The sequence below is a fragment of the Chrysemys picta genome, chromosome 7 (assembly GCF_011386835.1).
Source record: "Chrysemys picta bellii isolate R12L10 chromosome 7, ASM1138683v2, whole genome shotgun sequence".
NCBI lineage: Eukaryota > Metazoa > Chordata > Testudines > Emydidae > Chrysemys > Chrysemys picta.
The window spans coordinates 12,296,221-12,310,870 of record NC_088797.1 but is presented as its reverse complement, the minus strand read 5'-3'; the positions used below and the strand labels follow the sequence as shown (position 1 = coordinate 12,310,870).

The window sequence follows — 14,650 nt, the reverse complement described above, 5'->3', positions numbered from 1 at the left end:
CAGAGTTAAAAGGAGAGAACTGTAGACTTTCATTCAAGAATTACGCTAAATCATGATAGGGTTCAGTCAATCAGACTGCAAAATTTGGTTTTCAGGGAAAACCCACATCCCTTGACAAATTAGAAGCCATAATAGGATGGAAGTCCTGACTTGGTCATTTAGCCTCACAAAGGTACCTGTGACTTGTTTGGTTAAAAAAACTTGTGAACTAGATTTTGGCAGCATGAAACTTTTTATTCTGAAATGATAAATCTTTCAGACTCTGAATGTCAATGCTTCCCAATCATTTTAAAATTATATGCTATTTATGCAAGAAGTTTTATACATGGAGAGAGCGAGAGAGTGCGAGAACAAGCTCACTACTATACTACAAGTATAGAATACATCAAAGGCAAATTGTTTCAATGAACTTAGAACCATGTATTTAGTATGCTCCTGAAATAAATATTAGCTAAATAGATGCAAGACACAAATCTTTATTTAAAAAGAAGTTTGCTAACCAGTGAATTCAGCTCCTTCATCAACTCCTGCCGCAATCTGCAGTTTTAAATCTGGATCATTCTTCCCACTTTACTGCATCTGGAGACAAACACACAGTTGTAATTTAAATAATAAAAAAGGACTTCAAAAACAAGCAATCCCACAAATAGGAATATATCAGTCTTTGTCTCTATGTAGACACAGCTTTTATAGTGATAGAACTTCTCTTTGTTCTTGATCTGTTTCATCAGATCACTGAGTTTGTCTCTGATCTCATCCTCTTTTCTCCTACATTTAACTAGAAAGGAAGGCTGATTTTCCATGTTACAATAAGAGCGGTAACATGGTCCAGTAGATAGGGAACTGGAGGGGGAGTCAGGAGATCTGGATTCCAGTCTTGGCTCTAACACTGACCTGCTCTGTGACCTTTGGGCAAGTCACTTTTTTTGTGCATTGGTTTCCCTTATTCACTCTTAACCTCCACTGTCTACTTAGATTGCAAGCTCTTTGGAGCAGAGATGGCACAATGGAGTCTCAGCTTTCATTTCATAGATGTTTTTGCAATATAAACAACAAATCATACTAAAATGCAATAATACAATCTGAAGCTTTGAATCAAAATGTTACTTTTGTTTTAATTCCACCCCATCACAACAAGTAGCCTGAACAATATTACGGAATATGAAGTTTGATTCCAAGAAACTTAGCAGGTAGAGTTCGAAAAGACCTGTTGGCAAAAAATAGTTTCTACTATTCATCCAAGACTGCTTCAAAAACATTTTTTTCCCCATCCACTCGAGTCATCACACTCAGTGCCACTAGAAATCCAAACTGTGAGGCATCTATCTATACCCAATTTGTTACAGTTATTCCAAATCGAAAACCTTTCTCAATCTTTCTGATATTGCTAGAAAGGTGTATTTTTAGGGAGGATTCACGTCAGTCGCTCCAGCGTAGAATTTCCTTTTTTCATGCTTCAATCTTTCAATCTACATAATAACTTTTTAAGATATCTAGACTTCAAAAGGGTCAAAAAGAATGGTTTGGAAGACCTGTGATCTTCCGACTATGATAAGGTGTCAAAAATATATTGTTCCTGTCTCTCCTACTTCAGTTCAGCAATCTGGAGCAGGCTTGAAAGGTGTTCCATTTAAAATAATAGATAAAAGGTGCTATAGAAGAAGTATACGATCAAGAAAAAAAATAAGGGAATATTTCTTAACTATTTTCTTCCATCGTGTTCTCTCCATTTCAAACACATCTTTAGTGATCAACCTGTTTGTATCTCATATACACACACACTATACACATGTGTGATATTTCTTCGCTATTGTGCCTATCCCTTAGCATTTATACTACTGGGTTCTTTTTGAAGAGCTATTTCACACATTGGGCCACGTTAACAGGTGCAACCACAGCTTTGCACCCTCAGGCTTCTCTGACGTGTGCTGGATCCTGGAAACGGGGAGAGTAAGGTGACTTAAAACCACCTCTCCCAAGTCCCATATTTTAATCAGGGAGAACAACCACAATATACGTTTCAGGCATTATTTCCATATACCAGTAAAGAGCAAATGAAGGACATCAGCCAATTTTTTCCCCTATGCAAGTCACCTTTACAAGTGATTTACTATCAAGAATCTTTGCATGAGTGACAAGATAGTCAGTGAAATATTTTTAGGGAAAAAAAGTGATAAAGGGAAATTCAGCTAACCTTTTTTTCCTTCCTTGACACTACTCGATAATATCTTTATCTGGTCTTATTCCAATAGAGTTAGAGGCAGACTGTTATTTCCCCACAGACAAATCCCACCCCCCAGTCTCCAGCACAGACGCACATTAGTACTTCAAACTGACGGCTACGTTTTTAAATAGTGGTTAGCTCCTTTGAGATGCATGGCCAAATTCTGTGTACACATACACTTCAGTGAGGCATATCTAGCTAGCAGGACTCATTTGGTGCATTGTGCATCTTTTTTACCTTACTTGTAATTCACACAGGAATGTAACTGAAATACTTGATAGGAGACAATAATTTAAAAAAAAAAAAAAAAAAAAGGGCTTTTTCACAAATCCTCCGCTTCCTTTCTAATTATGTGAGGTGCACCTGGGCCTATCAATCAACCTTTAACTCAGAGCCATCCATGACAAGATTATAGAGAGGCAGACAGAAAAGGACCAGAGAACTCATCAAGGAACTCTGTTGGAATATTCACTTTTGCTGAAGGAAGGCCTTAACCTTCTTTTCTCCAGCAAATTCACTTAACGGGTAATAGAAATGAAGGAAAGGATGTTGTTAGAGAGATAATGAGGGCTGCCAAGGAAGGTTTAGGAAAATGACTACCCACTTTGCAACAAATTTATACCAACAGAGGATTCCACCAGAGGTACAGGTGAGAGGCCACCGTTCCCCTTTAGAAACTCACTCCTAGCACCCTGCTTTCCACTTCAAACCATCTGCTCCTGCTTATTGAAAACCATAAACTGTATCATTTCATACCAGCTGAGGATGTGGCCCCCTGTATATAGAATGAAATGACACAATTAAAATGTAAAAAACAAAGTGGCAACAAACCACATACCAGACACAGCCAAACCAAACTCTATGCTTTTAAAATAGGTTCTTCCCTCCTTAGCAATTCTCTGCAGATTATGAGTGGCCTCATCTCCATCGTAGTCACCACTGCAGGGCTTGGGTCGATGCTGCTTTGTGCACCGTGTAGTCCAATGTAATTCAGTAGCATTTTACCACTCTCTATAGGTTTAAATGGTTACCCAGGGGCAGGGCAATCTAGTGTTAGGTCCCTACTCTTTTGTGTTGTGTAAGCTCCAGGTGTGGAAAAGCCTGATTCACATACTTAGTTTTGTTGGAGCCATGTTGCCCATTGACTCCCCCATTATGCCTTTCATGCCTCCTACTGGGGATGTGGATGGAAGAGACAATGGGTAAATTAATGCACAGAGGGTCGGCATTAATCATTCTGCTACATCCTGTAGAATTTGAGGGGAAGGAGTGCTGAAGAAAGCAGATAGGCCCCTAGTCTACCTACTCCTACACAACAGAGCTCAGTATGGAGGAGCTTCCATGGAGTGAGGGAAAGGTAGACAACGAAGCTGCAGAGGTAGATATTCTCCTTTTTCAGCATCACCTCAGTCCACTCTAGGGCTCTGCTAGGTTTTTGTTTCCTCTGATCCCTTAAATGAGGACAGCACGTCCTATGACTCATGGAAAAAAATAAAATAAAGTGCAGTTGTCAATTGCGAGCTTCCTTACATATCAGTGCAAGGGAGTAAAGGGGTGTAGTGAGCCTCCTCACTTCTTTGCTTGGGCTACCTGCATTGCTAATCTGCACGCAGTGGGGAGAACAAGAGCCAATATTTACTATCCCATTAAGTGAGTGGAGCCTTGGCTCTGTGCCCCCAATATGCTGTCTAGTGCAGCAGAGTCAATACAGAGAAGGTCATAAATTATAACTAGCTTAGGGTTGGTGAAACCATTCACACCTGTGCAAAATGCGTGTAAAATTATATGAATGGCACCAATATGCACCCTCTTTTCTTAGGCATAAGTGACTATTCAAGATCAAAGGCAGTGGAGAATCAGAGTATAGGAGTCTAAAGTAACTCTGGATAATAGTATAGTTATTATGCTTTATCACCATCAATGATGCTCTTAAAAGAGGATAATCATTATCATAAATATAAAATTAGGTTCAAATATATGACAATATATGAGGAAAATATATCCATTACTTTATTGCATTAGATCTTCAAGTATTATGCTAAATGGCTTTTGCTTAATGTTCTGATTCTTTTTAATTTGTGTAAGGTACCCATATGCAGAGGCCAGAGACACCACTAGAAATCAGTCAGTGCTTCTCTATTGTTACAGTACACTGAGTTTACTTTCAGAACGTAGGGAAATGAATGTGACTTTGGACCTGATCCTGCATTCCCTGTGCCTCCAAAAACCTCACACATATAGCAATGGGATATTTAGAGGCACAAGGAATGCAAGATTAGGAATCGATTCTGTAAAGATAAATGTATTATTTATGATGTTACTTAGTCGTGCCTATGGGCCAAATTGAGATTGGATCCCCATTGTGCTAGCCTTTGTACATACACAGAATGAGATAAACATATTTAGAGCCGAACGTTAAAAAGGGACATGATTGTCCATTGATGTAAACCAGCATAGCTCCATTGATTTCAAAAGAGCGTCTCCAATTTACACCACCTAAGAATCTGGCCCAAAGTTTTTTTTACAAGAGTGTCCATTTTAAGACATCCTCAGATTTCAAGCATTCCTACTTCACACGCTACCTCTCGCCCACCTCAACCTCTCTGTGAATCTACAATACCCACCTGGGGAAGTGAGGAAACAGATTGACAGAGCAAGACGCGTACCCAGAAATCACCTACTACAGGACAGGCCCAACAAGGACAATAACAGAACACCACTGGCCATCACATACAGCCCCCAGCTAAAACCTCTCCAGTGCATTATCCATGATCTACAACCTATCCTGGAAAATGATCCCTCACTCTCACAGACCTTGGGAGGCAGGCCAGTCCTCGCTTACAGACAACCCCCCAACCTGAAGCAAATACTCACCAGCAACTACACACCACACCACAGAAACACCAACCCAGGAACCAATCCCTGTAGCAAACCTTGTTGCCTACTCTGTCCCCATATCTACTCTGGCGACACCATCAGAGGACCCAACTACATCAGCCACACCATCAAGGGCTCATTCACCTGCACATAATGTTATATATGCAATCATGTGCCAGCAATGCCCCTCTGCCATGTACATTGGCCAAACTGGACAGTCTCTCCGCAAAAGAATAAATGGACACTAATCGAACATCAAGAATAGTAACATACATAAGCCAGTAAGTGAACACTTCAATCTCCCTGGTCATTCTATTACAGATTTAAAAGTCACTATCATTGAACAAAAAAACTTCAGAAACAGACTTCAAAGAGAAACAGCAGAACTAAAATTCATTTGCAAATTTAACACCATTAATCTGGGCTTGAATAGGGACTGGGAGTGGCTGGCTCATTACAGAAGCAGCTTTTCCTCTCCTGGAATTGACATCCTCATCTATTATTGGGAGTGGACTACATCCACCCTGATTGAATTGGCCTTGTTAACACTGGTTCTCCACTTGCGAAGTAACTCCCTGCTCTCCATGTGTCAGTATATAATGCCTGCATCTGTAACTTTCACTCTATGCATCTGAAGAAGTGAAAGCTTATGCCCAAATAAATCAGTTAGTCTTTAAGGTGACACCAGACTCCTTGTTGTTTCTGTGAATCTAGTAGCACTTGGTGGAATATGGGACTGTGCATTATACTGTTTCATTAGGAAGATGAGTTGAATTCCTGGAAATATTGCAAGGAATGTACCCGTCTACAACAATGCACCTGTCTGCAGCACAGACTGAATTATGCTTTCCTGTGTCTCTTTTGTCATCTGAATGTGGAAATATTATTCTGTGATCTATTTCTGAGACTCTTCAGTGTGGAATGATGCTTTCCATAGAAAAGCACTATTATTCCTGGAGGCGTGGGTTACCCAGCAGGCATAGGCAGGCTGCTGTTTTCCCTTTCTCAGGGAAATGCATAAATATCTAAAAAAAGCTGCTTGCGTTTAAAAGTCAAGTGCCTATTTTACAGAGGGCTAAAGGAGATGATTTGTGAGAGACGTGGGCTATGGGCTTATGGTTTCTTAAATGGGGAAAGGACGGTTATTATTATAAGTGTTCATTGTGTGTATCAGTAGCCATGTGGCTGATTCAGAGCAGCAATGAGGTCACAGCTGCAAAGTCCAAGTAATTGCATTTAGTGTGGTACTAGAAAGGGCAGTATTACTGGAACAACGTATTTCTTGATGGAAACGAATGTCTGCTGTACTGTGCTAAAAACTTGTCTTGGTGTTTGAACCCCGGTTGCTAAAGAGGAGGGGAAGAAAGGCTTACATTTTCACCATATCTATTGTTCAAGGTTTGCTGTGGCTAGAATATATATTTTAAGTGGTGAAATGCACCTCTCTCTTAGATCTGCAGGGATTAAATAAAAACAGGAAATGTGTGTGTGTGTGTGTGTGTGTGTGTGTGTTACACTAACTAGATTCACACGCTACTTTTGCTCCCTGCTTTGCAATTGCATCTTTTCATTAATTCTTACTACTGCTACTAGAATTGCTTCATGTCTTCCAATTTCCCAAAGGGTTAAAGGGGTTAGATTTGTTTCCAAGTGGGGAGATTGAGCATTTGAGGATTTTACTCATTTCAGCGGCTCACTCACGGAGTGTGAGTCTCTGTTCCAGCTGAGTTAAGCTTGGTGCAGAAATCGAAAGAGGAGGGGGACAAAGGTGGCTTGACGCCATCTTTGTATTGCCCCTATTCTTGGGGGGGCTAAGGGTTTGACTGACCTCTGGTGTAAGTTAGAGCAGCCCAATTGCTGCAACTTAAATCTAGCCACCTGTGGTCTCAAGGGGCAATTCCAGCAGCCAGGAATAATGGGAGTGCAGCTCTGCTCTGGCCATACTCCCTTTCCCTACGGCACATCACAGATGGCAATAGAGCTGTGTTACTGGATCTCTGCCCCCTTGAGCCACTTCAAATGGTGTTTTATTGTACCACAGATAAGTATAGACTCATGTAAGATACATTATGCTAACTGGAATCTGAACATTTAAATGTTGCTTGTATTTGGTCTGCTGTGGAACTTTGTGTCATTGCATTCCCATAGTCTTACTCATGGCTGTGAGGTCCTCCATAAAAAGCTAACGTTCCAGGGCAAAGCATCATGTTCTGAGTTATATTGTTCTTGACAGCCCCAACACTGCTCTGGAGGTGGGGCAGAATGGCATCATCCCCGAAGGAGCACCAGGAGCAGATAATCTCCTCAAATGCCTGACCACACATATGGAGCATCATGCCCCTGCATGCCCTTCCTGTTCTGTGAGCTATTGAGCAAACAAGGCGGGGACATAGCCCTACTTTTTTCCTGGCCCTCTGGGGCAATGGATGCTACCAGGAGTTTGTGGAGGGAGTAGTCCCTCTGTCCCTCTCAGCTTTGCACACAGGAGACCAGGCACAAAATTGCTTTGTATTAGGCTTTGGCACTGAAGGGTTAACAAAGCGTGAAGATGTGAATGGGGGTGGGGGGGTGGTAGCCAAAGATAAGATCTTTGCTGCAGTAAACCACTCCTATAACCAACTCACTCATGCAGCCATGTACATCTGGAGCCTCACACCAGACACTCCGAGACCAGAGGATGTCCTACAGGGCAGACCATAGAAACTTTTGCCACTGCTCTACGTGTAACAGGGGAGTGAAGAATCAAATCCTGCAGTCCTTACTTGGCCTTTACTGTAGTAAGAGTTATGGAGGAATAGTAAGGAATGAGCCTGACACCTGCATATTAATAAATATAGAAGTTTTTTTGGGGTGAGGGTGTAGTCACAGAAGGAAACTATTTATGAACCAACTTGGTAAACAGTGCAGCATCACATGAATAAACCACGGTTCTTTCAAAAAGTCACTGTCCTTGAAATGACAAAGCATTTTAGTGGTGTTTTGGATTCCATGTAAGAGGGAAATGAACTGGAGAGCAATTTGTGATTAAGTCTCCAGTTTAATTCGAAGGCCATAAAATTAATACGTGGAGAGGGGAAAAAAAAGAAAAGATGCTCTAACTCTTAAAAGAAAAACATGAAACCAAAGTTTTAGAAATTATCATCAGCCACTTATATAATGAACGCAAGACATGCCATAACTGCAATGGTGACATAGGTGGCAAACCAAAAGTAAAGATTTTCACATTTTTAATTATTTTGATTACTTAATCTTTAAGAAGTGGAGTAGAACTAACTTTACAACAATGGAAAATGAACACATACATTTTAGTTGACATGCAATGTAAAACTATTGATGGATTATGATTCATAATTGCAAATCCACTGCCAAAATGCATTTGAGTTTTACCCTTTATACATTTGTCATACTACTTTTATACAAAGTCATGAATATTGAAAAAATATACTTCATAATAAAAAACGTTATTTTTAAGGGTCTCAGCTTCAATGTAGGATTTGGCCATTCATGTCAATATAAACAGAATGTGGTGCAAAAAAAAAAAATCTATAGATTTGCTTTCAGTTGAACTCTTAATTTTGGACTCTTTCATTTTCCATTACAAACTGTAACAGAACAAATCAGACAAGAAGTTCTCTCAAAGTCACAGATTTAACTTAGACATAGTCTTATAAAATGTACATGTTGTATGCATATTGCTGTATACAAGTGCTGTGATGTTTCTGTAAAATATTTTGAGAAAAAGGTTTAAAATAGTGACATGAAACATTGCTTGGTAATCTATTAGCATTGACTGGAGTCAGAAAATGAAGTCTTTGGATCAAAATCATATAGCAAGTGCACATGAATCCGGGGCACATTAAGGGATAGGGTTGACTATTCCATATTGTTGTTGAAAGCTCCTTCGTAAATAAGGAACCCTTTGGTAGGATTCTATCTAAGACACATTTATTTTTAATTTATTGCTGGGGTGAAATATTCTCTTCTGCATCACTCCAGAAGAGCTAGTTGGGAACTTTCTGTTGCAATGGTTTTTCTAACAGAAATTGTAGATTCTGCAAAATTGAAATATTCTATGGGAAAATTTCTATTCTGCTGAAATGTTTCAATTGTCATCTTAAAAAAAAAAAGATGGTGTTTTCGATCAGTCCAGCATCAATCTGTCTTCCTGAGCAGACACAGTAACTCATAAGCCCAATCTCCTCTACAGACCAGACTGTGATGCACATCAGACTCCCCTCTGTTTCAACTAGTTTGGTGAATCCCAGAACTCCCATGAGAGATGTTTTCTGACCAGGAAGCTCTGACCACAGAGGACAATGGTGGCATGGGATACCCAAACTACGTCTTTCACGAGGCACCCTACAGCTCAGATGGATGCAATTCAATGTTAAATGAAGCCTAAATAAAACATTTCAATTTGTTTCAACAAGCTGAAGTGAAATGTTTCAATTCAGGAATATTGACAACTATTTCACACCTATTATATCGTAGCATTGAAGCACCTTCCCGTCTTCCATTTACAGTATTTATCAAACTGCCGCCGAAGTGGCGCCGATCACGGCTTTTTTTTTTATTTTTTTTGCTGCTTGGGATGGCAAAAAAACTGGAGCCAGCCCTGATTATGGGAACAAGTAAATAGCTTTTCCTTATTCACTTTCTCCACACCACTCATGATTTTATATACCTCTAACATGTCCCTCCTTAGTCTCCTCTTTTCCAAGCTGAAAAGTCCTAGCCTCTTTAATCTCTCCTTATATGGGACCCGTTCCAAACCCCTAATCATTTTAGTTGCCCTTCTCTGAACCTTTTCTAATGCCAATATATCTTTTTTGAGATGAGGAGGCCACATCTGTATGCCGTATTCAAGATGTGGGCATACCATGGATTTATATAAGGGCAATAAGATATTCCTCAGTCTTATTCTCTATCCCTTTTTTAATGATTCCTAACATCCTGTTTGCTCTTTTGACTGCCGCTGCACACTGCATGGACATCTTCAGAGACCTATCCACGATGACTCCAAAATCTCTTTCTTGCAATACATAGTTCAATTTACCAATTTCTGTGGCTCTATGATTTATAGTACCAATAAAATAAGGCAGGGCAGAACGATATTTTGTCAATCCAGTGCACTGGACCAGATTCTGGCTGATAAAATAAGACCAATAATCAGAAATAAGGCTGTACTGACACATACCAGAAGTAAACCAAGTGCAATATTTATATAAGCATGTGGTCACTTAGGCTTCTTACTTGCTAGGTACATGTGTGTCCCCCCACATGGAAATTAGGTTTGGGCAAATAAATTCATGCCCTATATGTAGCAATATTTAATGATCATTGTAAGTGTTCAGCAATTAAACTCAATTTATGATACATGTACATATATTGACTTTAAATTTCAGTGAACACCAAGATTTATGGTCTCTTGAGGAAAATTCTGACTGGTAGGAATCACCTCTCTCAATATTTACCTCCTGGGTCAATAAATCCTGATAGTCAATAAAAATCAGTAAACTCAATTGACAGCACTAGGGTGGGCTGTGTACACCTTAGGGTAGGATTTGGCACACTTAGTATATGCTTATTAGTTAGAATGATTTTGCATTTAGAGTCCCTGTGGTATAGGGCACACGTCCGTTTGCTTTTTATAACATATCAACCATAAGTCATTTCTACTGTTATTGCTTTGCTACTACCTTTCCTTGAACTCCTTTGGAACATAAAGTACATGCAAATTGAATGGTATGCATTTTCTTTTATATATCAAAAAGAGGATTCCCTCTGGGCTGGTAATATAGAGTCACATAATGCTGTATGCTACAACTCTATATTAGATGCTGGAGCACAATTTTTTCCACAGTGCCTATGTATTTATATTCAAAATTTTGGGATTTTAGGAAAGAACATTATCATACAATTCACTCTTGTATTTTGAGGATTACAACAATCCTCTAAATATGTAGTTGTGGGTAGATATTCTGGGCCAGATCCTTAGCTGGCATAAATCAGCATAACTCCCTTGGACTTCAGTGGAGCTATACCAATTTACACTAGCTGAGGCACTGGAGCTAGGTCTACACTACAGGGGGGGTCGACCTAAGATACGCAACTTCAGTTACGTGAATAGCGTAGCTGAAGTGGCGTATTTTAGGTCGACTTACCTGGCTGTGAGGACGTCGGCGAGTCGACCGCTGCCGTGCCGCCATCAACTCCGCTTCCACCTCTTGCCGTGGTGGATTTCCGGAGTCGACGGAAGAGCCATCGGGGATCGATTTTATCGCGTCTTCACTAGACGCGATAAGTCGATCCCCAATAGATCGATTGCTACCCGCCGATTCAGCGGGTAGTGAAGACATGCCCTGGGTCTCTAACTTTTGCCATTTCTTTAAAAACAACAACTAAGCAGAACTGTATGAGTTTGAGCTGGCCTTTTCCACGTCTCCAACATAAACATAATTCAAATGACAACTATTTCACACCTATTATATAGTAGCATTGAAGCATCTTCCCGTCTTCCATTTACAGTATTTATCAAACTGTAATCTTACAAGAATATCTAAAAGGTTATTCAGATATTTATTATCCAAGTTGTACAACTAACTTGCTTTCACGGTGTCAGCACCCCTTTCATGTTCACTTGAGTGGTGTTTCTAGTGAAGGAACAATTTGTGCTAGTTCAAGGACTCAAGCAAAATGAATTGTAAGACTGAATTTTGAATATTTACTAAAAGTGAATTTCAAATGGTATCACTGACCACTGCAAATTTTCAATGCTGAACTGAAAATTCACACTGGGATATACAATTGTAACTTAATGTTGTTGGTGGTCAGTTACACAAACGACTGCCCTGCACCTTTTGGCGGGAGTGTGTGTGCGTGCGCGCTTGGCTGGATGGCCAAGTTCAGGGAACAGTGCTTTATGGCTGGGGGGTGGGGGAGAGAAAGAGGAAAACTGCTGCAAAAAGGGACAGCATGGTTGCTGACTTATCCTGTGGGAATGCAGGGTTTAAAAGAGGCAGCTGTGCACCTAAAGCCTTCCTTTTTACATGGACCAAGGCTAAAGCAGAACCCACCCTCCTTCCCTTTTAGGTGGTAAAATGTCAGGTTTTACCAACACCTGCTGTGGGTATTACACTAGCTGCCCCCTATTTTTAGGGGGGCTGGGAAAGCATTTTTCCCTTACCACCATATTGGCTTGGGTGCAGTTGGGGCTTGTTCACCTTCCCCACACCAGGTTTCAGGAAGGGCTCTGTTCGAGCATGGCATGACAGGCGGTAGGCCATATGTCGCAACTCATTATTTAAGTGTAGGGCGGATGTCCAGTGCAGGCACTCCATAGGAAAGGTATGCAGTGAACAGATAAATGGCTTGTAAAAGGACTTAAAAAGAGGTGTTCATTAAAGGAACGAACAGGGGTGTAGTTGGGGACTCCTATGATTGGTATGGCAGGGAGCCAACTTCCCCATTCTTATAGCCCACATTAACCCTCCTATGGGCGGGGGTGGATGGTACGGTCCCAGCAATGGATTTGTTGGAGGGACCTGGAAAAAGCTCCCCAGGTAATTACAGAATAAACATGGGGTAACTTTCACTGCACACTTATCTGCCAGGTAGTCCCAGATATCTAATAATAAAGTTCTTTCGGCATAGCCAGACAATAATTGATCAGGCCAAAGAAACTGTAACATGCAAGTTAGGTAGTGAGTCTGAATTTTAGAACATTTCCAAAACACTGCTGGCAAGGGATTTATAGACTAAAAATACCCTATGAGGATGATTACAGATAACTCAGAAGAATAAGGAAATTTGAGATTGTGCATGAACAAATTAAAAACAATCTGCAAAGAGAAAAAAGGTGAAATACATTGAATAAATTGTTTGTTATGAATCATTTGCCCAGCTCCAAGCGTGATGTGGTAATCAGATCCCTTCTTATTTAAAACAAGATATGCTCATGGAGAGTTTTACTACCACAAAATGTGATACTTGTTAAAGATGTACCCTTCAGCTTTGTAATTTTTTAACACCTGGGGGAGAGAATAGTATGAAAATCATTTGAAAATCCTGGAAACAGCAGTCCAGTGAGTGGCATTATATTTCTCTTTATCACTGCAAGCATAATATTTACTCTTTATATTTCAGCATAGGGGTGAATACATATTTTATATATAGGCCCCAATGAAGCAAATCATTTAAGCACATGCTTAACTTTAAATAGGGGATTATTCATATGCTTAAAATTCAATGCATTGTTCAATATTATCTTGGATTGGGGCTTTCTAGATTTAAAAAAACCTATATATTTCTACTGGTATAATCATTCCATAGGATTACAAGCAGGTAAAATGTCTGCCCAGAATAAACAGTTTGGTCAAAAATCTCTCACCCCAATGGAGGAAAGACTAATGATTCAGATTGCTTTCCAAAGAACTAGTGCTAATGTGCTTTCCAATCACCTGTCCTGATCAGAAGGCATTCAGTTGTAAGGAACAAATTTGGAAGTAATTATTTTGAGTTTGTATAATGTCTTCAAAGGCAATTAAAAATCCCATACATTTTTGAGGGGCACTCAACTGCAGGTATAGAATAACACAGCCTGTGGGAATGCCAGTTAGAGCCAATTAAAACCTGATCAACTGACACTGACATGCCTATTTGAACTTCGCCTCTCTTTGCAAGATGTAGATATTTTGCTTCTTTGCAAGAAACCCGATTTGGGAAGTGCAATGGATCTGCCCATTGTGATCATAATACAGATTTAACGATCAAAATGGAAGATGCCCAAATTGATTCTCGTAACTGGATTCCACTGTATCAAAGAGCCATTGCTGCAAGAATAAAACCTCAGCTCTTTAGTCACAGATACGCATCTTCACCTCCGTATAAAAGCAGAAAGTGAGAGAGAAAGAATGGTGCACATGCATATTTAACATAAACTTCAAAAGCAAGAGGTTCATTAGGATAACATAATAAAAAGCAAGCTGTTCTTGAACGAATGGCTACAGTTTAATAAAACATGACTTCATTTTTTAAAAAAAAAATTACGTTGCAGACACATTTGGACTGACATAGGGAATATAGCAAATGATGATAAAAATCAATTACTCAACAGATATGTATAGATACTGAATAATGCATTCATTATTATTCATTCTCATTACAATTCCCTCACATAACAAAGAAACTATGGAGGATGAGTGACAGCTTTAAGAATATATTTTCCAAATAGATGAATCTGGAGTCTTGAGCTATTTTAAAAAAAACTGGGGTACTGTCAATATTGTGTTATTGGGAATTTAAAAGATCTTAATTGTTTTGTTGTTATTTTTAACTAAATAAACAGATCCACTAAGTTATTAATCTGAATATTCCCTCTCTCCCGCCCCCGCCCCAATCTGAAACAACCCAAAATTTCAGAATGTGCAGGTTTCATTTCAGGTCAGTTTTACTGTGCTATAAAAATGTCTGCAAATCAAGAAAGGTACAACCAACAAATATCTTCTTAGACCATGAAATAGGCTATCCTTTTTTAATGATTCAAATAGA

At 39.7% G+C, this 14,650-nt stretch overlaps 1 protein-coding gene across 28 annotated transcripts in view; it reads right to left on the bottom strand.

Annotated features, from left to right (window-relative positions):
• The window catches only part of CHL1 (cell adhesion molecule L1 like), a 193,152-nt gene that overhangs the window by 141,278 nt on the left and 37,224 nt on the right, over positions 1-14,650 (bottom strand). For all 28 annotated transcript variants that reach the window (XR_508267.4, XR_010589021.1, XR_010589020.1 and 25 more), the window contains exon 2: positions 501-579. The gene's annotated coding sequence lies outside the window, so the exon portion shown is untranslated. The remainder of the gene's footprint in view (positions 1-500; positions 580-14,650) is intronic.